The sequence below is a fragment of the Dermacentor variabilis genome, chromosome 7, assembly GCF_050947875.1.
Source record: "Dermacentor variabilis isolate Ectoservices chromosome 7, ASM5094787v1, whole genome shotgun sequence".
In the NCBI taxonomy this organism is placed as follows: Eukaryota; Metazoa; Arthropoda; class Arachnida; order Ixodida; family Ixodidae; genus Dermacentor; species Dermacentor variabilis.
In genome coordinates, this window is record NC_134574.1 from 11608090 (window position 1) to 11630662 (window position 22573).

The window sequence follows — 22573 nt, forward strand, 5'->3', positions numbered from 1 at the left end:
GAAGAAGCGATCACAGGTAGTGAGCAATATACTATCACCGACAGATAAATTGGACACTGATAATCTGCACATGCTTGGTAATTCGGACAGCTCCGCGGTACTGCCAATACAGTGCAGTCCACTTATAACGATATCAAGAACATAAAATCTGATTGTTACACCCGATCGGCGCTATATCTGGACTGCAGTAAATAAAAAAAATGCTCAGACACCAAATTTGGCACTTCGGATAAAAAATTGTAGTTGTAGAAAGTGGCCTGTAAAAAAATGAAATGTTGATTTATATCTCTAAGCAGCATCTCAAGTGTTAAGCAGGCTTAAATAGAAATTTGCACTTGCTTTCACGGAAGTTTCAAGTTCACAACTGCGGTGCCCATCGCGTCTAGCGGCTACGTGAACACTGACTGCTGTAATTTAGTGTGCATGAAATCGGTGACTGACTCTATCGATGACAGTGCATTTCGCGTGAACGTTGGGGGTCGGTGTCAAAGGCGGACCATTGCCAATCTAGCAGTCACTGCTGCTGCTGTCATCGCCTCCGCTGTACCATGCCACCATCTGTGTCACAGCACTACCTGCACTCAAACTGTTACATCGAAGCACCTAGTTTATCGCCAGTAGCGACGTGCTCCCAGAGATCGCTAATGTCGGCGGCTGCTACCATGTTGGTTTCACACAAGGTGGGTTTTGCCCTGGCACACAGTCCCCCGTTTCCATTGATCGGCAGGATCACTGCTTCTAGCCTTCATGATCGTGCTTGCAGTTTTCAGAATCGTCGATATGGTAGACTGTGGGAGCTCATACTTTGAGTGTTGCGAGATTTGTGGCTTCGCTCTAAGCGACACAACTTGGCACTTTCTCGGTGCATCACCCGCTACTTACGCGGTGTATTTCTGCGCCTCGCTGAAGGAGATGGTAGAAAGGGAGCACAGGTGCGGTTTGCTTTGTCCTTTTTTTTTCTTTTTCTCTGGATGCGAAGCAACTGGCACCACTTTGTGGGACGCTGTGCCAACTTGCGATGCTCTCCATGGCTTTCGCAATTGGCGCACTGGCAGGACACGCTGTGTGGTAATGGCAGCAGATGTGAGCTCATGTAGGCAAACTTTTTGCCCAGTCTTCGTTAAGGGGAAATTAGCAACACAAATTTAACAATTATTCTGCATGGAAAACGCCGCCCAAAAGGCAGAATTTCGATGATTATATTCGATATGCGGTGATTAACACATCATTATATAAATTTTTTTTTTCTCATAGCCTTAATGCATAAGTTGATACTCTAAAGTCGACTCATTGTTATAACTAATACATTGTTATATTTGCTATTGTTATAAGTGGACTGCACTGTAGCCCCACGGGCCTAATTGAGTACAGACTACCAATATTTTGGGCAGGTGCCAGCTCTACACTCGGTTATCCAGACTCCGTCCGTGGCTGTAGTGCACGCCAACCCTGCTGCCATTATCTTCTCTGGCAACCTTGACAAACATTAAAGGGACACTAAAGGTTACTATGAAGTCAAGTTAACATGATAAAGCAATGCTCTAGAACGTCTAAGGCATCAATATAATCGCGAACAGAGCTATAGTAATAATAATGACAAAAAATAATGACAAATAGAGGTAAATAATGACACGATTTGAGACCCCCCAGCGACATTCCGGTACTAGCCCAATGACAAAGGCACTCCTCATCATAATTTATGTCACTAGTACTCAACTACTAGTATTAAAGATAATTTCATTAGATTATAAGATGGAAGAAAATGCTACTTCTCTTTGATTTTAAGAAAAAACGTTTTGACGTTTACAGCAGGTATTCAGAGACCTGGATTGGGAAGAATTGAGGATAAAAGTTAATGGAGAATACCTTAGTAACTTGCGATTCACTGATATTGCCTTGCTTAGTAACTCGGGGGACCAATTGCAATGCATGCTCACTGCTCTGGAGAGGCAAAGCAGAAGAGTGGGTCTAAAAATTAATCTGCAGAAAACTAAAGTAATGTTAACAGTCTCGGAAGAGAACAGCAGTATACGATAAATAGTGAGGCACTGGAAGTGGTAAGGGAATACATCTGCTTAGGGCAGGTAGTGACGGCAGATCCGGATCATGAGACAGAAATAATCGGAAGAATAAGAATGGGCTGGGGGGCGTTTGGCAGGCATTCTCAGATCATGAACAGCAGGTTGCCATTATCCCTCAAGAGAAAAGTATATAATAGCTGTGTCTTACCAGTACTCACCTACGGGGCAGAAACCTGGAGGCTTACGAAAAGGGTTCTACTCAAATTGAGGACGACACAACGAGCTATGGAAAGAAGAATGATAGGTGTAACGTTAAGGGATAAGAAAAGAGCAGATTGGGTGAGGGAACAAACGCGAGTTAATGACATCTTAGTTGAAATCAAGAAAAAGAAATGGGCATGGGCAGGACATGTAATGAGGAGGGAAGATAACTGATGGTCATTAAGGGTTGCGGAGTGGATTCCAAGGGAAGGGAAGCGTAGCAGGGGGTGGCAGAAAGTTAGGTGGGCGGATGAGATTAAGAAGTTTGCAGGGACAACATGGCCACAATTGGTACATGACCGGGGTAGTTGGAGAAGTATGCGAGAGGCCTCTGCCCTGCAGTGGGCGTAACCAGGCTGATGATGATGATGAATGTTTTCACGTTGCCCTTCGGTAGTATGGGTGGTCGAAAGGTTTCGTTTTCGCTCGACTCTGCGCCGCGCGCGCTTTGGAGTTTCAGTTTATTTGTCATCGCGTCGTGCTGCGCTGGTTCTGCTGACTCGCGAAACTTGAATTTGGAACAAGCAGCGAGAACGCCACGCCCATGTGATGTCGTGGGATGTGCGAACGGTCCGCGGAACTTGGCCAAGGGCAGTTGCAGCGCGGCGAATGCTACGTTACTTATCACTGTGTGCCAACAAGTGAACCTCTCCATTCGGAGTGGTTAAGTGCCGTACCTCTGCCACAGCGTGTTGGCAAAGAGCCGAAAAATCGCATAGTGTGCTCGCTCCACTTTTGTCCAGAGGATTACAAGTTCAACGCTGACTTACTGAAGTCGTGTGGAGTGCCTTTCAAAGCAATGCTTTCCCATAGCGCTGTTCAGTCAGTCTTGCCTGACTGAACTGAGACGGGGTGGCGAGTGCGGCATTTGGTTTTCACGAAGAAAAAGCTACAAATGTGCGAATATGTACAGCCATGACATACAGTTGCTGTCGTAGTAGTACGCAATGACGCCGGCAGCGCGAGCCCTCAGCTGCAGGTCACGTTCATCAGCGCTTAAATCGCTGAAGTCGAGCCCAGCATCGCGAGCCAATGTGTTGTTGTCAGGGTCGTCCATTGCAACGAGCGTCAAAGTTGACGTCATAAAATAAAGAACCAGCTTATCGTTGCGCGCTTTCCGTTCCGCTAGCCACCATAGTTCCGCTTTCGCGCTGCTGTGGCTCTGCCTTGGCTCTGTTTCTGGACGAGCATTTGTTTTTTGCACAGAAAAGCCATAGTGCCGACTGCAGGCACTGTTTTACTCGCCGACGGTGCAACGTCACTATGAGACCATGACGTCGCCACTCCTCGATCAAAGGGCGGGCGATTTGAACTGCGCTTGAGGCACGTGGACGCTTCAGAACGTATTTTCTCTTAAAGGTCTCTTCTTTGCATGAAACAAGTGTTTCAAGGTTTCTGGGGTGGTATTTCAACAGTCGATGTTGATTTCATATTAACCTTTCGTGTCCCTTTAAATATGGTTTCAGAGATTACATGCTAGATGGTAATCTGAGGTGTTGCCTTGGTCACCGCTCTACACTTCTGAGAACTGCAAATGCTAATCTTGGAGGCTTTGTCTGAATTGCGAGGTCGTATCATCGCGATCATCACATCCTTTTCCGGCACACTTGTGCATGGCCCGCTATTGCCATTCTGTTTCTCGGGTTTGTATTGCAGAACAGCGTTCTGCCATGTCGTGCTTGTTTGTTTAGTTTGTGTTCCAGACAATGCTCTACTGGCTCCAAGAAGTCTTCTTCTGGAAGTTATAGATAGGCCATATCAAATCGCACCAACGGTGCCCTCGCAGTCCAAATGAGCGGACTCTGCAACTGAACAAGCCTAACTGCCACCTACCACAAGCTCAAATGCAGACATCATTGATAACTTGCCGGGCTGCGGTGTGCCGATTCCTGCCACCACACTGAACGATAACGAAATAATGAGCAAGTTCTCCCACTGTCAAACAGTGACTCTGACCCTGACGTGTCATGTGCTCCGGAGGCTTCCATATGTGAATCTGACTCGAGCCTTTGCAGTCGTTGCATCGGCGTACAGTGACAACACGAAACTGGCAGAAGTACATGCAGTTGCACGTAAGTGGAAGCGCGTGCAGCACGTGCAGTAACGCCTTGACCACTTGCACAGGGGCCTTAAAACTAAAAGCGATCTTTTTTGGATACATCCGTCTTTTGGGCGTTCAATAGTTCGAACTTATTTTCGTTCCCCATGGAGTCCAAATTTTTGGTCGTCGGTTCTACACATCAGGATAAGTATTTATTTATTGATTTATGTATTGAACATACCTTACAGGCCCCTTGACAGGGCATTAAGGGGGGTAATAAAAAGTACAAAGTAACATGTCAGTGTACAACGTACGGCTCAAATTGCAATTTAACACAAAGGAGAGGAATTGATGATAATGTGGTATGTTGGCAAATACAAGATTGGGCGGGAAAAAGGATAACACGAAGAAAAAAAAATATTGGCTGGCATTATACGTATGGCAAAACTGCACACAAGAACTATAAAGTATACCGATTACAATCACAACAGTAACAAGAAAAGAAATTACAACCAAAGATAGACTGACAAATATGCGGAATCTAGGCCCATGAACAGTTGGCAGGGTTTAAAAGATGCACAATGGTAGGGCATGATAAAAACGCAGGAAGTAATGGCGTGGACAGTAAAAAAATTCATCACTACAGTCAACAACCAACAACCGATTTTTCGGACCCTCTAGGGAACGTAAAAACGTCCGAAAATTCAGGCAGTCCGAAAAAATGAATGCATGCAAAAAACCGCACCTTTTTTTTTTTTTTTATCGGATCTAGAGGTAAAGGGCGAAGTACCAATCTTCCGAAACCCTGCCAAAGCATCAATGAAGGTACTATAAAAAGAGACGTTCAAAAACTCTGTATGCAGCCGACTGCCGGTTTATTATGTACATGTGCATCGTCGGGCAGCCAGTGTTATTGTTGCAGTGGCTTGAAGAACTTGTTGATTGTTGTTTGGACGGCTTTCCGGTTGCATGCGATCATATTCGCCTCGATCTGAGCAAGGGTCATGTCAGCACTGTACACTGATGAAAAAGTCAACAGTGCTCGCGTCAACTCGGCGCTTGTAGGCGGCGTGGGCATTGGCTCCTCATTTTCAACATCAGTCTTCTGAATCCCCCACAACCTGACGGACTATTCCCTCGTCAGTCAGTTCTGCGCAGAAGTTGAGCTCGTTGTCAGCGTCAAACTGTTCAAAAGTTATTTCTGTGGGTATGGTACTGCTTTCCGTGCTTCGATGCCATCGGCGAGGACGACGGAGTGGGGGCCATCGAAGGCAAGCGAAATCTTCAAGTTGCGAACAGTGGAGTTCGCTGACGAGCGTCAAAGCACCTAGGCCTAGCGTCGCAGAGCACACTTGACACAACAGCACAACCACACACCACGCTAGCCAAAACGTGGCCTGCGCAAAGAAACGAAATAGCGCCGCTCCGGAAACTCCGCCGGAAGCGGAAGTGCGGCCATTTGCGGCGATGACCATAGAGTTTCTCACTACATTACCTAGAGGGAAATCTGGCGCTGCTGCGCTGTGGTATGCATGGGAATGCCGGTATATTGTGGATTTGGATTGGCATCGTTCTCGTAGAGACAGGACACCTTGAAGACTCGCTTGGCAAGTACCGTTCCGTCTCTCACAATGATTCATTTTCTACTAGAACAGCACGTGAAAAGCTGTTTTAGCTTTATTATTACGCGAAAACATGTTTTGTTTAACTATGAGAACTTGTTATTGTGTGTACGACTACATGTTACGTAAAAAGTATCAGCGGGCCGCTAAAGTTGGAGGACAGACGACAAGGTTCGCGCTCGCTTTGAAACAGTTGGTCGTCTGTTCTTGCTTTTCTTCGCTTGGTCATGCATTGTGCGTGAGTAAAGATGTAATATGCGTGAATGGAAACATTTTATGAAGATCTTACTTTGAGAACGCGTTATTTGCGTAGCCATATCCACGTTTCAGACGAAGCCTCTAACAACACCAGCCAACACGAGCCTCGCAGACACATATACCGTCATTCCCATGACGGCACGGTGCCCCCTTAAGAAACTCCCATAGACGGTGGCGCCAGATTTCCCTCTAGGTGTTATAGTGAGAAACTCTATGGCGATGACCATAGCCAGCGTGGCCAGACCAAATTGGTGTGTGGTGACTAGATTCGGCTAGTTGTGGTTCAAAGTGGTGATATGCTTTGGTTGCAAGTCGATTTCCTTCGCAAGGGCGCTGCACGAGGAGCCAAAGGACCTTCCACCTTCCGTCGCGTCAAAAAGTCCGGAAAATTGGACGGCGGGGGGTTCGAGCGTCCGAAACTTCAGATATCCTTATACATTGATTCTATGGGGCTCGTGGCGGTGCCGTGAAGACGTCCGAAATATCAGGCATGTGCGAAAATTTGGGCGCCCGAAAATTCAGCCGTTGACTGTATAAGAAATGCAGTCGGGCACAAAGTGGGATACTGAAAAAAAAACGCGTGCAGTGGTACAAAAAATGACTGATGTCTTTGGTCTTAAAGCTGTTAAAATAACAAATAAATACATGGGTTGTATACAGAACATGGCACCGGAAGTAAAACAAAATTGGAAACACTAGTGGCAAGTTTTTATTGCGAAAAGAGTGCAGGAGTTGACGGAAATTATTGTAGTCTGGTTCGGATGTGATGTTGTCTGGAAGAGCATTCCACAAATGTATGGCGCGAGGAAGAGCAGATGGGTTGAAGGTGTGAGTTGACCCATATAATCGCGTGAAACTTAAGTGATTATGCAACCAACGTCATGTGATGGAAGGAGCATCAAGGTGGAGTGGGAATGGTCTGTTGCTGTATGCGTATTTGTGAAAAAGGCATAAAAGGGCAATGTCACGACGAGCACTAAGGGGTTCCAGTGAAAGATTGAGCTTAATTTGCGTTATGCTTTTATGGTTGTCATAATTATGTGAAATGAAACGGGCGGTCCTATTCTGAACCGCTTCAAGCATGTTAATTAAATAATTTTGGTAGGGGGACCAGATGGATGCGGCGAATTTAAGCTGTGGACGAATGAAGGTCTGATAAGCTAGATGGTGAACTTGAGTGGGACAGTTATGTAAATTTCGACGTAAATATCCTAAAGATTTTGAAGCTTTTGTGCACGTGGTGGTAATATGGTGAGACCAGGAGAGGTTGGGTGTGAAATGAATACCAAGGTACTTAAGATGATGGCTGTGACAGTTGGTAGTTGTTAATGGTGTAGCAGTAGTTGTAAATGTTTCGCTTCCTTATGAAGGAGATTATTTTGCATTTTTCTGTATTCAGCGACATAAGCCATTTTTTACACCAGTTGTTAATGCGGTAAAGGTCTTTTTGCAGCGTTAAGTGGTCATCGGCACAGGTTATTGGACGATATATGATGCAATCGTCAGTGAAGATTTGCATGCAGGAAGAAACGTTTTCTGGGAAGTTGTTTATGTAGATTAAAAACAATAGGGGGCCGAGGATGCACCCCTGTGGTATGCCCGAAGTTACATGAGAAAGGGAGGATTGGAAATTGTTAATAACCGTGAACTGCTGGCGGAGTGAAAGGAAGTTACGGAGCCAAGATAAGGTTAGCGAGTCTAATCGAAGGGCAGATAATTTAGAAATCAGGCGGCAAGGGGCGACGCGGTCAAAGGCTTTAGAGAAATAAAGAAAAATAGTCAGTCTGGAGGTTATTGTTCATGTTGCAGTGTAGTTCTGTACTTAATTCCAGTAGCTGGGTTTCGCAAGAGAAACCTTTCCTGAATCCGTATTGGTTAGTAAAAAAGAAATTGTTAGATTCTAAGTGTCGGTAAACATGAGAAGCGATTATGTGTTCAAGAAGTTTGCAGCAGATGCAAGTTAAAGAAATTAAACGGTAGCTTTTGGGAGAATGTTTATCACCGGCTTTAAACACTGGCACTATTTTACCGATTTTCCAATCGGAGGGAAGTTGACCTGTTGCTAAAGATAGCCTGAAAAGGTGGTATAAAATGTTAGCAGAAACGGAGAGTGTTCTTAAGAATTTTAGAGTTACTATTGTCAATTCCGGCTGAAATGGATAATTTAAGGTTTTTAATTAGAAGTATTATGCCCTCTGCAGTTATTTTGATCGGTTCCATATATGGGAAGTCAAAATTGGGTACGTATGGAACGTCAAAATGGTCTTCTCGGGTGAAAACAGATGAAAAGAATGTGTTAAATGCCGAAGTGCAATGACTATCTGAAAGTGAAACATGATTGTCATCTTGCAAAGATATCTGTTGCGGATTGTGTTTGGGGGATACAAGTTTCCAAAACTTCTTAGAGTTAGATTTCAGAAGGGAAGGTAAATCACTAGAAAAATTTTTGTTTAGCAGATTCTACTGTGGAACAGTAAGTCATCATAAAATCTTTGTATGCCTTCCATGCGGAAGGCGTGCTATGTCATTTAGCTGTGCGGTATAAACGTTTCTTTTTGTTTCTAAGCTGCCGGAGGGATTTTGTAAACCAGGGGTTTGATTTATCATTTTTGACTGTTATTAGCGGGACGTACTGATTTGCTAGCGCACACAATTTATCTCTGTAAAGTACCCAGTTGTCTTCGATGGGACGACTGTCGAAGGATGGTAGGAATGTGTCAGTGTAGAAGGTTTCGAGTTTGGTGTTAATTTTGCTGTAGTTGGCTTTACTGTAATCGCGAATTTTTTTGCTGTCGGTGCCAGAGAATGGTGGCGGAATGTTAAGGGAAACTTGAAGGAGTTCGTGATCTCTAAAACCAGCCATGTGTAGTAGGGTACCTACTGTTTCAGGAGCCGTCGTAAGGATTAGGTGGAGGATATTTGAACCGCTTGTGGGTTGTTTCACTATTTGAAACAAGTTAAAATCTAAGCTTAGGTAGATAAATTCTGTGGACATGCGGCAGGGGGAAGACAACTGGTTCCAGTCTACTGTAGGAAAATTAGTCGCCGAAAATGTAAATGTCATCGGTGCAACATATCTTGATAGCCTCAGTGATGCTACTGCACAGTTCGTTCACAAATGAATGGCTACAGTCAGGAGGTCGGTAACAATTGCTGATGAGCAGAGAGGAAAACTTGGTTTTGCAGGCTACCCAGATAATTTCTATGTTAGAGTGTGCATTGATTACGTATGATTGTAGAGTATTTTTTATTGCAAGAAGAACCCCTCCGCCTCGCCTTTTTGTACGGTCATTTCGGTGTATGTGAAAATTGTTACGATCAGGCAGAATTTCGCTATCGGTGATGTCAGGGTATTGGCGGCGAGGAGTTACGGAGTCGCCATCTGTCGGAAGCACCTCCCTTGCGTAGTATGAGGGATCACGCGGCGTGCTCCCAGTAGGTTTCGCTTACGGCGCTCAATAAAAACCACGCGGCAGCCCTCCTGCACAGTTATGTAGGTATTCTCAAAACAAGGGAAGTTTTTGAGTGTCGATATAATAATCTTGGGCAAACTGAAAGCACAGAATCGTTTAGACACGCTATCTCTTTACCGAATACGTACAGTGAACGCCACTACTCACGGTCGCTGCGATGAAGTCTCCCGAACCGGCTTCTTGCATGAAAGGTAGCCACACGCTGAGAGTAAACTATGCGATATATGTTCTTATAGAGAGTGGTCTGTATAAGCTAATGGCGCATAACATAACGAAGCCTCAATGCGTGCAGCCATCGCACGAGTTCACGGCAACCGACTGCGAATCTGCATGCATGTCCGCGCACAATGTTTTGCTTTCGCTGTGAGCGCATTTTCGCACCGTGCCGTGAGCTTTAGGCCGCAGCATATGAGCATTTCCCAGTACATTAGCAACTATTGTTGCGTGGACGCTATCAGAACTGTTCAAAAATTTCTTTATAGAGACTTCGACGCTTACGGCGACTGTGATGTGCCGTCGCGACGATTCAATCTTTTTTTGTCTTCTAAATTCTTGGGCATTTCAATATTATTTCTCAAGTTGCGTTGCACTGTATGTTTATCAGTCTTCTCAACGTGCGATTTCCTTCTTCTTTTTTATAATCCAGTGCATTAAGGGAGGAGGAGGGGATCAGAATTAACTTTCTTGTTTCTTGACAGAAAGAGCTGAAATTTGGCACACACACTGCACATTGCAATAAAAAGACAAATCTAAAATTTCATTAGGATATCTTAATTAGTTTTTGTTTTATAAGAATTTATAAGTTCCTTGCTTGTGGAAAGCCTGGCACAGTAACGAAACATGATAGGGAGCAGGGAATACTTTGTATGTTTGCACAGATGTCTAATCTACATCAAGACACTGTTCGATATTTTTTTAAAGCGCTCATAATTTTTTGCTCAACGTAACATGCACATGACTGTACTTCACTGCATGGAGCCATGTAGTAATTGTGAAATAATTAAATGGAAAGATAAAGAAACATTTCAAGACTGTCTTTAAGTACAGCACAGCTTGTGGATCACAGCAAAACAAACTGGGCCAAAATCTGTCCAGCCATTGTTGTGCTACGCTTTCCACGAGCGAGGCGATTGACAAAAAAAATGCAATTGAGAAAACTGGCTGCAAAGTTTTAACAGCACTGCAAATTTATTCAAAAGCACCAGGGCTGTAATATTCTGAATCATTGCTGTCAAGCATCTTCTTACACCTTTGCCTCATTGTTTGGTGGGCTTTCGATGCCTTCTTCAGGCGTTCTTTATCCTTTTCTTGTGCCGTCTGGAGTTGTGCATGACCACCATTTTCACTGCCAGACCGAGCCTGGTATCACAGTGTACACCCACAGAACGCTGTTGGCATCTTGGGCACAGAGTTTTAGCGATCAAAGAGTTCATCGCGGAAACAGGCATAATAATTAACTCAGTCACAAGGGGCCGAAATTTGTTCTTGGCATTGCTGCTTCCGCTCAGTCGCGGACACTGCGCGAAGGGAGTCGCGAACGCTGCATGCCTGCGCTTCTGCAGTCACCGCTGGCACAAAACGCGGCTCGAGGCGCGTCTGAATCGTGCGACGATTCGTCTGGTGAGCCTTGAGTCACCATACAGTATGTAGCTCGTCGACGGTTGGGGCTCACTCGCAGGCTGCGTGTCCCTGTCGCACGATGCATCGGAAACGCACACCGTCTCTGTCGGCGATGGAGACCTTCGACCCGCGTCGCCTCCAACAACGCGATCTCGGTTGCTGACTCGCGCGGCCGTACGCACAGGTGCGAGAGTCTCCGTTGGCACGTCTTCCGGTGGCTTGGTTATCAGTGTCGATGTCACAGGGCGATTGTCGGCTTCGCTGCTGGAATCGCACGGTGCAAGATAACGCGGCACGTTATCCGCGTGTTCAGTCGGGTTCTGCGCTTCTCCCGCTGGCCGCCGTCTTTTTCTCGCCGTAGGAAGCTTGCGCTTCCGTTTTCCGAAGGCATGCTTCATTTAAAAGTTCTTTTCGAACGAGCGACGACCCATCACTGACCTGGGAGCTTTCATAAATCCGAATTCTGCGAGTGTCAAACGAAGAAACACGCCGGCGTGGTTTTCAAAGCAGACAACTGCGGTCCGCTGTGGTTGCCAGCTTGCCCGCTGCTGCAGCAGCAACCAATGGCGAGACGCATTTCAGTACGGCAACCAATCGGAGGCCCGCTTTCATCGCAGGGCCCGTGTGACCGCCTCTAGCAGATCCGCGCTTCTTTTGTGTTTGTGTGTTTGTTACAAGATGGCGACGACCGAAGAATTCAGAAAGGGAATGGCTATAGTGTACTAGAATAATGTCCTAGTGGCGCGAGCAAGAGGGAGGGACAATGCGCCGGCTGAAGCAAATGCCAGTAGCCGCCGTCGATGGCGCTGCTGTGCTTTTTTTCTAGCTGCTGGCGCGCGGTCGAGCCGGCTCAGACACGCTCTGCGGCTGTTTGCTCCGTGTGTTTTCCGAGCCGTGTTACGTTCAACGTGGCCATGCTTGTGAAAAACACTGGATGATTTGAAAAAAGAAGGCGTATCCCTGCATCTACTGCAGCACAGGAGGTTCGATGCCAAAAAGAAAGACGGTCACCCATTTATACGCTCCGGGCTGCCACAGCGATTATCAGGGCGCTCCGAAAGCGTCATTGTTCGCCGCACCAACGGAAAATGAACTTGGGAAGAAATGGGAGAGCGCAATCTGCGAACAGCAGACAAGCAACTCACTGAATCTTCAGCGGTATTTCATTAAAACTTCTTTCTGGGCGAGTTGGTGCATACTTGACATAAGAATTCCGTGCTTGTGTCTCGTCCTTGTTACTTTGTGGTTGCATGTCTTTGCGTTGTTACAATTTTTTATGTTCAGTGGTATGTGAGCGCCACTTTGAGCCTCGATACATTTGGAGTGATTACGTCCGCATCATCAATAGCACCGAAGTGCGATTTCCACGTGGGAAGCTGTCGCCTGGCGCGGTGCCTACCCTTCTGGCCGACTGTACGTCCTACCCTTCTGTCGCACCTGTTGGAGAGGCCAGCCGTAGAAAGTGCACCGATGGTAAGCACGAAGCCACGTAAAGCGCACGGACCGCACAAAATGAAGAAAGAGCGCGGGAGATTGTCAGCTCCGCCAACCACTTCGCGACATCCTGGTCGAGACTGCGTAAGATGAAAACGGACAGTTTGCGGAGAATGAACCATTCGCAATTAGCTCGCTCCAAGTAGTGAATGTTGCCTCAAGCTCTGGTGCCACTTTAACTGTGGCAACGACTCAACCGTAGTTTTCGCGACAACGTAGGTACAAAAGCAAGAAAGGCTCGAGATATTGCATGAGAAAGTTCTGCATTTCAGTGGGCATGAAGACGAAGTGTCTGCTCAACTGTACTTTAGAGGTGGGCTGTGCCAAGACATAGTTGTACGCTCCCTTGCCGCTGCGAACCATTTGCTACAAGACTCTGAGAGCCGCATCATCTGCTAAAGAATAATGCCTGAAAGTGACTTTCATGACCTTTCACGTGTTTTAACTCGAGGTTGCAGCCTGCTGCTGTGGTATTTGGGACTCCAGCATCCAGTGACAGCCGCCTAATTTTCTATATTGCTGGTTGTGGCGAGAAAGTGCATTTTAAAGACAGGTTGTGAAGCCTGCCTGAACTTACTACTGATCACAAAATGGGCAGCAGGAAATTTGAGGCTTGCAGAGTTTGTCATATGAAAGACAATGGTGGTTTGTCATATCCTGCCTCCCCTATATACAAGTTTATGATCAACTTGGACAAAGACTTCATAGTTTGTTTTAGTCTTCTTGAGTTGCACGCAGACAGTGTTTTAGATGTTTTAGCTAGGTGCTGTTAAAGCCAGGCTGCAGCATCAACTTGGCTGCCCTGATCACTTCAAATCCATCACAGCAGAACTCACTGCTTTCTACATCACAACCAGGCTACATTTCTTAACAAAAAGCGTGAAGAAGTGTAATGAAAGAAGACGCCCTGCAGGCATCAAAATATATTAAGCTCAGTTGGTGTTCCTAGAACTCCATGCTACAAGGTGTTTTTTGGTCATGTGTTTTAACAGTAATAGTTACTTATAATCGGATTTGATGCTCGGTGTCTAGGGAAGGTACACTTTAGGGTTCCATTATAGCTGTGCTATTTTCATTGTGAATAATTAAAAAAATACTAACCTGGATTTCTTTCGAGCGTCACTCTGACAGTATGTGCTGAAGATGCGGCGGATTTCTTAGGAGCTAAAATTTCGGGAAAAATTGTGAGTTTGTATGTGCGCAATTGCATAGTCAAAAATGAATTCATTCCGGGGTTTAATGTGTAAAACACACTAAGATCTAATTATTGGGCACGCAGTAAAGAGGGCGGGGGGGGGGGGGGGAGGGACACATGAATAATTTTGACCAACTGGGGTTTTATAACCGGCAACACGGACATGTTTGCATTTTCCTGCTATGAAAGTGCAGCCAACGAGTCCATTATTTAATCCTACGCCCTCGGGGTTAGCAGCGCAACGCCGAAGTCGCTACGCACTTTTTCCTGTCATTTGCGATAAGCACGCGATTTAAATGGAGTGGTAAATATAGCTCCATAGAAGCAAGGCAGGCCCAGATATACTGGCTTTCGAGCAGTAGATGAGCAACAAGAAGCTCCGTGAATTTCCAGCAGGCACATGCGATACGACGAGCGCAATGAAAGCGCCGGACTGTGCAAGAATACGCTAGCAGACGACATTGTCGATACTATGGTCTCGATGTGGCCTTCAAAATCTTCCTTTACACTATACTTTGTTAAATACAATCCTGTTCTGTTATAAAGAAAGAACCATGTCCGTAAAGAACCCTTAATAACACGGACCGCCTCAAAAGCAACGAATATGAGAGCAGCCGGTCTGCTAGAAAAGGTCGCAGTGGCGACACCTGGTGGCGTCAACGGAAAGAGGCACGCGCGCCCCTTTCCGGTCGTGTCACTAGGACATTATTCTAGTACACTATAGGAATGGCGAAACTTCGAGCTTTCGAACGATACCAAGATGGCGGCGTTCGGTGGCGGGAAAGACGAGTTAGGGCTCCGCGAACTGCGGTGATTTTACGCGATTTAAAGCTGTTTTCTCGCCCTACGAACTCATAAATTAATTTTTTTCGGGCACTCTTAGTGCGTTTTCAGTTAAACCATTTTGATACAATGTAGATTAGGCATTGCAGATACCGAAACGCGTCGTTGCCAAAAATCGATCTTTTTTGCGATTTTCGCGATCTGATCCCCTCGTCCCCCCTTAATTCATAACACGAACATGACCATATGTCATGCCTTTCTTTAATATGCGTCTTACCGCTCCCTTTCCGTTCCAGACAACTTGCCAGTATCTAGTATCAACAAGTTCATAGACCAAACCGTCCTGACATTAGCCGGGCAGCGGGCATGCGTCTCAGTGCACGTTTTCTTCTACTCACCGAACATCTCGCAGTCCCGGCGCCGTAGCAGAAATCTTCCTCGCGTGTGTGCTTAGTGCATACGCGAGCTGTAGCCGATGGCTGTCTGCCGATTCAAAGTTTCGCCAGCCAAGCTTCACGGAGCTCCTTGCCGTGCGGCTACGTGTGAATAAGGCTGACACCGGGCTCTGTTGCGCAAGTCCGGCACTGCGGCACCAAGCAGTAACCTACCATGCTGCACGCCTCCAAAGGCAGCCACTACCTATTATAGTAGTTTCAGATGTTGTCAAGCAGGCACCCAAGGCGGTAAAGCCGCACCGTTTAATCAGAACCGCGGCGCAGGTGCGACTTTAAACTTTAGTTTTCGGCTCGCTTCGGCGCTTCCGAAGCAGCCGACGCGGCTGCTGTGTCCATGCGATCCCTCATGCCACGTCATGCCGACGGTGGCGCCAGCTTTTTCAGTGGTGGAGCTAGAGGCCAATAGCCACGTTTCGGTAATGGTGAGTATGTCGCAGTCACTATCGTCAAGGAAAGAACAAACCAAATCGCGTTTCGGTAGTAGGCTGCGGATATTACGAGATGATATCGATAATGAGCAAATGGCTTGATGTGACTCAGCTTTATTCAGATCTTGCATGCGCGTGTTAAACTTTAGCTATCTGCTAGCTAGAACAACTGAGTCAATGTTATCATATATGTAGGTGTTCTTGTTAGTATGGAGACGGTTGACTGATATTTTGAAAGGCTTGTTTTGGGCTTTGGCAAAGCCCACCAATTTTCGCCTTGCTTGTCGTGTTGCTGGAGAAAAATCTTTGCTGATGGAAAATGTCATTCCTTTTAATTTTCGTGCCGAAGACAAAATCTGCTGCTTGTCTTTTAAGAAGGTTAGTTTTGCGATAATTAGTCTGTTCTTTCCTTCGGTGAACTTGTCACAGGTGAACCTGTGAACAAGCTTGAATTGCGAACTAGTGGTCGTTATTTCTAATCGTTCAGAGCAAAAGCTTATTATTCTTTCCTCGCCCTTGGCCCATTCTTCTTCGACATTATCTTCAATCCCAAAAAAGAGATTTGATCGTTGCTGCCTGTTTTCAGCATCGTCGCAACGAGACGTAATTTCTGCCAACTGATGTGAAACCTTGAGCAGGCCGTCGTCAGTAGGACCTTCGGTGTTTCGCTGCAATGCAATCCTTGCCTCGAGGGCAGCGACTTTAGCGTTAAGTAACTTGATCTGATTTTTAGCCATTTCTTGCTCGTCGCTTACTTTTTTCAGATGAGCTAACATTGTGGCATGATCAGCTACTACTTTGTCAATGCTTTTTAAGGCCGAAGCAAAGGCATCAGCTTCCGCTTTACTCATGGGGCCCGGGTTCAATTCAACATTGCCTGACAGCATAAGCAATATGCTTAGGACGTCAGAAAACAGGTTGTACGGAATACACAACAATCGCCTCAATTCATCGTAAAACTCTGGTGGGCACGACACCGTAATAAGACAGAAATGACTGCACTTGGTACAGGAGGCACCCCTCATATAACTAACCTGTAACAGCAGAGGACGTAAGTTACCCATCCCAGATACGGCGCCGTACCCAAAGCAGGCGGATGAAGGCTGGCGATTATGTGCACAACAGCTGAAGCCACGTGTCAATGTTGAAGTTCCGTGTTGCCAGATTGAAGCGCTGATTTCATCCAAGTTTGGCCTCGGAAGGGTTGCAGTAGGCCAGTGAAGAGGCAGGCGATCAGGGTCGGTCAGCTCACAGGATCCGGGGACCCAGGAGCAAATGGCCCAGGTGACCGCAGCCTGTAACAGCAGAGGACGTAAGTCACCCATCCCAGATGCGGTGCCGTACCCAAAGCAGGCGGATAAAGGCTGGCGATTATATGCGCTACAGCTGAAGCCACGTGTCGATGTCGAAGTTCCGTGTTGCCAGATTGAAGCACAGATTTCATCCAAGTTTGGCCTCGGAAGGGTTTCAGTAGGCCAGGGAAGAGGCAGGCGATCAGGGTCGGTCAGCTCGCAGGATCCGGGGACCCAGGAGCAAACGGCCCAGGTGACCGCAGCCTGTAACAGCAGAGGACGTAAGTCACCCATCCCAGATGCGGCGCCGTACTCAAAGCAGGCGGATAAAGGCTGGCAATTATATGCACAACAGCTGAAGCCACGTGTCGATGTTGAAGTTCCGTGTTGCCAGATTGAAGCGCTGATTTCATTCAAGTTTGGCCTCAGAAGGGTCGCAGTAGGCCAGGAAGAGGCAGGCGATCAGGGTCGGTGAGCTCGCAGGATCCGGGGACCCAGGAGCAAAAGGCCCAGGTGACCGCAGCCTGTAACAGCAGAGGACGTAAGTCGCCCATCCCAGATGCGGCGCCGTACCCAAAGCAGGCGGATAAAGGCTGGCGATTATATGCACAACAGCTGAAGCCTCGTGTCGATGTCGAAGTTCCGTGTTGCCAGATTGAAGCACCGATTTCATCAAAGTTTGGCCTCGGAAGGGTTTCAGTAGGCCAGGGAAGAGGCAGGCGATCAGGGTCGGTCAGCTCGCAGGATCCGGGGACCCAGGAGCAAACGGTCCAGGTGACCGCAGCCTGTAACAGCAGAGGACGTAAGTCACCCATCCCAGATGCGGCGCCGTACTCAAAGCAGGCGGATAAAGGCTGGCAATTATATGCACAACAGCTGAAGCCACGTGTCGATGTTGAAGTTCCGTGTTGCCAGATTGAAGCACCGATTTCATCCAAGTTTGGCCTTGGAAGGGTTTCAGTAGGCCAGGGAAGAGGCAGGCGATCAGGGTCGATCAGCTCGCAGGATCCGGGGACCCAGGAGCAAACGGTCCAGGTGACCGCAGCCTGTAACAGCAGAGGACGTAAGTCACCCATCCCAGATGCGGCGCCGTACTCAAAGCAGGCGGATAAAGGCTGGCGATTATATCCACAACAGCTGAAGCCGCGTGTCGATGTCGAAGTTCCGTGTTGCCAGATTGAAGCACAGATTTCATCCAAGTTTGGCCTTGGAAGGGTTTCAGTAGGCCAGGGAAGAGGCAGGCGATCAGGGTCGATCAGCTCGCAGGATCCGGGGACCCAGGAGCAAACGGCCCAGGTGACCGCAGCCTGTAACAGCAGAGGACGTAAGTCACCCATCCCAGATGCGGCGCCGTACTCAAAGCAGGCGGATAAAGGCTGGCGATTATATCCACAACAGCTGAAGCCACGTGTCGATGTCGAAGTTCCGTGTTGCCAGATTGAAGCACCGATTTCATCCAAGTTTGGCCTCGGAAGGGTTTCAGTAGGCCAGGGAAGAGGCAGGCGATCAGGGTCGGTCAGCTCGCAGGATCCGGGGACCCAAGAGCAAACGGCCCAGGCGACCGCAGCCTGTAACAGCAGAGGACGTAAGTCACCCATCCCAGATGCGGTGCCGTACCCCTGTATGCAAGAGCCTCAAGTTTTTTTGCACACAACAAAGGTATTTTCATGTTGGCCGCAATTTGAGCAGAAGACAGACAAAAGTGCAGAGATAAAAACGGGCAAGGAGTGTGCTGTCTTATTACATTCTTTGCCTCCTTTTGCGTGTGCTGCCTCGTTGCCCATGTATAGTGTGTAATTGGCCTCAACTAGCCTGCCATTCTAATTGAGGCTGCTTCGTGCGCAGTAAAGTGCTTTAGAACAGCACAAATGCTCTTTGTCAACAACTGTGGTTCTCGGCCATGGATGCGTCGGGGACCCCTTGCAGTAAGTAGGGTATAAATTAACACAACATGCAGCGTGAAAAAGGTGCCTTGTGTTGGTACCTGGCAAAGAATGGTCAAACAAAAGTGCCACGTCAATTCAATCTGGACATGTCAATAAGTGGTGTGGTCACACCTAAGCTGAGTCTCATATCTGCAGCCACATTCACCCTGTTTCTGTATTTGCTTTGCAAGTATGCAAGCCTGTAGAAAGCGTGCTGACGTATGTCGTAGAAAACTGCAACAAAAGCTACAGCCATGTCACGGAGGAGAAACACTTCTGCAGTCCCCAACCAGAATGCCTGAAGGCTTGCGGTGGCCCCGCCCGGGTGTTGGTTTCACAGATCCCCATTTGAGAACCACTGGTCAACAGCAACAGTGAATTGTGCCCATTTCCTTATGTTGGTACTTGTTCGTCTGGAAGGTTATTCTGTCCATGGTAAGCTGTTGCGTCTGTGTCGGCTTGCCCACTGGTACATAGTTAGGCTCATCCTGTTAGCTATTAGAGAATGGACCTCGATTTAACAATGGGCTTGCAGTTTGCAGTCTCAAATTCATAAAGCATAGTGTGTTGAAAATCTTGAGCAGCAAAGTCAACTGAATGCCTTGTCCAATTTAACGAACCTTTAAGGGGGGACGCGGGGATCAACTCGGGGAAAAACGACCCAAAAATTGCTTTTTAGGAAGTTAAAGATTTCGAATATTTGAGCCCTTTTTTAAATAATTTTTTCAAGTATTTCCGCTGGAAATGTCTGCTAAGCACTACAAATATATACATAAGGCAATACAGCAAAAATTTCATGAATATCAGGAAAAGTCATGGTTATCGGGCGTCCCTAGCTCCGGAACGGCAGTACATGGCACGGCCATGCTGGTACCGTTGAAAAGCGTGCCTCTTCGCCTTTTGACGCCTCTTTCATTTCCTGATAGAAAGAAGAGCAAGCATAAAAAAGTCTGAAGGTCGCAGAGCTGCTTGTCACAGCTGCTGATTGGCTTGCTCCGTCACATGCGTTCTGTGAGCCGTCCCATTGGCAGTGTCTGGAAGCGAGTTGCTGCGGCGTCTGCTTCTCCCGTTTCTTCGCGCGCTGGCGGCTGCCCCTTTGTTTACGCATTGGATATTCAAGGTACGCCGCCGCTTCGTCGCTTTATTCGAATTTGAGTTTTATATTTCATTTTGTCGTTTCAAGCACAACTGGGCGGACGTGGACGACTAAATTCGCGACCAAGCACCTTTTTGGCAGCCGCCGCACATCCGAAGGATAAGTAGTCCTAGCAGAGATGTGTCCGCGCACGAGCTTGCAAGGAAGCCTGTCGACGCATTGCCGGGCAGTTTGCAGGCTGTTGCAGCCTTGAGTTCCAGTGGTGATACCAAACTGATAATGGCCTTTTCCGATGCTTCCTGGCCTGCAACGTCCCGTAAATGCTCCGCGACATACCCCGATTGTGCCACCGCCGCCACTGACATGAACGATGAAAGCGTGTTCCAAACGGTGGCGTCTGCCAGCTGTGAAGACGAACAGTGCATCAGCAACGGTCGCACCATACATTTGCATCTTGAGTCGCAATTCATCTTGTCGGAGGAGTTGAATATGACCGCCGCCACTGTCCACGCGTCACTTGGTTCTGTGCTGGCAACCGGATGGAAGAATGGCTGTAGGAGCATGCTCGGTGGCAACGGACTCAAGAGAGTCGAGCAGCTGAGAAAGATGCCTTGCGCAATAAAAGGGCACGAAAAGCATAAAAGATCCAAGAGATCAACCTGACACCTGCAACTACAAGGCTGGTGGTTTCTTGTCGAATAAACATGGCCCAAAACTTCGAACACCCTTTTCTCAACTTGTTCCTACCACCAAGGTGAACTTGCAAAGCCAATATCTCAGCCACCATTATGAATATTTTTACACAGTTTATTTTGTTACACTCATTGTGCACCACTTCACACAGTGACATGTTGTTTTCAAAATAGTTGCTTCAATAATTTGTTACCTTCTGTTTTCAGTTGAGATTTTCATGCAACTGGAGTAGCTGCCAAAGAATGAGAATATAGAAAAATTCTGTTAGGTTAAAAAAGATTACAGGAATGCCCCTGTGTGGAAGATACATATAGGAGTGCTATCAATGTTTGCTTGAACTCCTAGCATCAATATACAGTCGCCGACCGTTTATTCAGACCTCACTGGGACTGCGGAAATGTCTGTATAAACAGGTGTCCGAAAAAGCAGATTAAGAAAAAAAAAATGAATCCTTTATTTCCACGCACTTATTCGGGCTCGGCAGTAGGCTTGAAGAAATCGTGGATGCACAGTTCAGATAAGCGCAATCAGATAAGCCTGAATCTCTGCGAGGGTCATACGGTCACTATAGGCGGCTGAAAGCACAGTCACTGCTTGTACACGCTCCACATGTAGCACAGTGGCAGCATAGCACATGGCAGCATAGCACATGGTGCGTCATCTTCCGACTCAGTCATCGTCCAGCGGTGCAGCAGAAACTTGACGAATGATCTCGCCGTCGTAGAGTTCTGCGCATGTCAGTACAGCAGTGTCAGCACCTGTGAAACTGTCAAATGAGACGGTGTCCGGAATCGCAATGCAACCACTGCGCAGGTCTCGGCAGAACATATTCCGCGTCGGTAGGGAGCACATCGGAAGGCAACAAATCTTAGGCCTCCTGGCACCCGCTTGCCGGCATCGCCGGCATTCCCCAGCTCAGTCTGCGCGGGCACTGTCGGCGCCATTAGACACTTGACGCGATGTTTCCGTATGCCGCGTTGGATCACCACAACCTCGACACAGCATACAAAGCAAAGACCACCATGCCGACACCAGTCGCACAAACGAAAAACGTGGCCTACTTGCAGCGTCATGCGCGAAGTAAGAAATAGCTGCTGGATTGTCTTGACATAGCTTACTAAGCTGAAACCGGCACTGTTTTAGAGCCACTCTATCGAACCAGGCAAAAACGATGATGATGAGCGGGGATTTGCAGTAGCGCCACTTCGTGGGGCAGCAAGGAGGCTCCGCACAAAACAAAAATGGCATTCAGCAAGACAAACTGTGCACCGGTCAGAGTCGGCGCATGGTGCTCTCGATCGAGTTGGCTCAAGGAGTGTCAGAAAAATCAGACGAGAGGTTGCGAGGTGTCCGAACTTTCGGCAGTTGTTATACGTTATGGTCTACGGGGAGAATGGCGGTGCCGCGAAGCTGACCGAATAATCGGGCATGTCCGAATTTTCGGAGTCCGAAAAATCAGTCAGCGACTGTACAGGTGTGCAGGCATCTTCCAAAAAATGAAAGCAGAAAAGTTTTCTAAACAAAAAGTACTTGAGATATTGCAGCCATATTTTCAGTTTTGTTGCGATATTATTAACACCTGTGACAAATTGCATCAAGATCGGCTAATAAATAAAAAGTTAGCTTTGATCCCCATGTCCCCCCTTCAGGGAAGAAATGGAGCACAACCAACTAGTTGGAACCTATGCACAGATCAAAGCTTTGCGGTGCGAGACGCAGTTGCCACGTTGGGAGCTACAAGATCTCATCCCACCCGACTAAGGCGCTTTAACTATCCCCTCACGCTGAAAAAATGGAAAAATGAAAATGGAATAAGAAAAATGCAGTAAAGGCTCTTTAATTCTGATTCCATGGGCATGCTACAAAATTCGAACTAATGAAATTCAGAGAAAAAAAATCGCTCAGTTAAAGCACGT

At 47.2% G+C, this 22573-nt stretch overlaps 1 protein-coding gene across 1 annotated transcript in view; it reads left to right on the plus strand.

Moving 5' to 3' along the window:
* CycB (Cyclin B) overlaps nt 1-22573 on the plus strand; it is a 156402-nt gene that overhangs the window by 77897 nt on the left and 55932 nt on the right. The gene's annotated exons all lie outside the window — the stretch shown is intronic.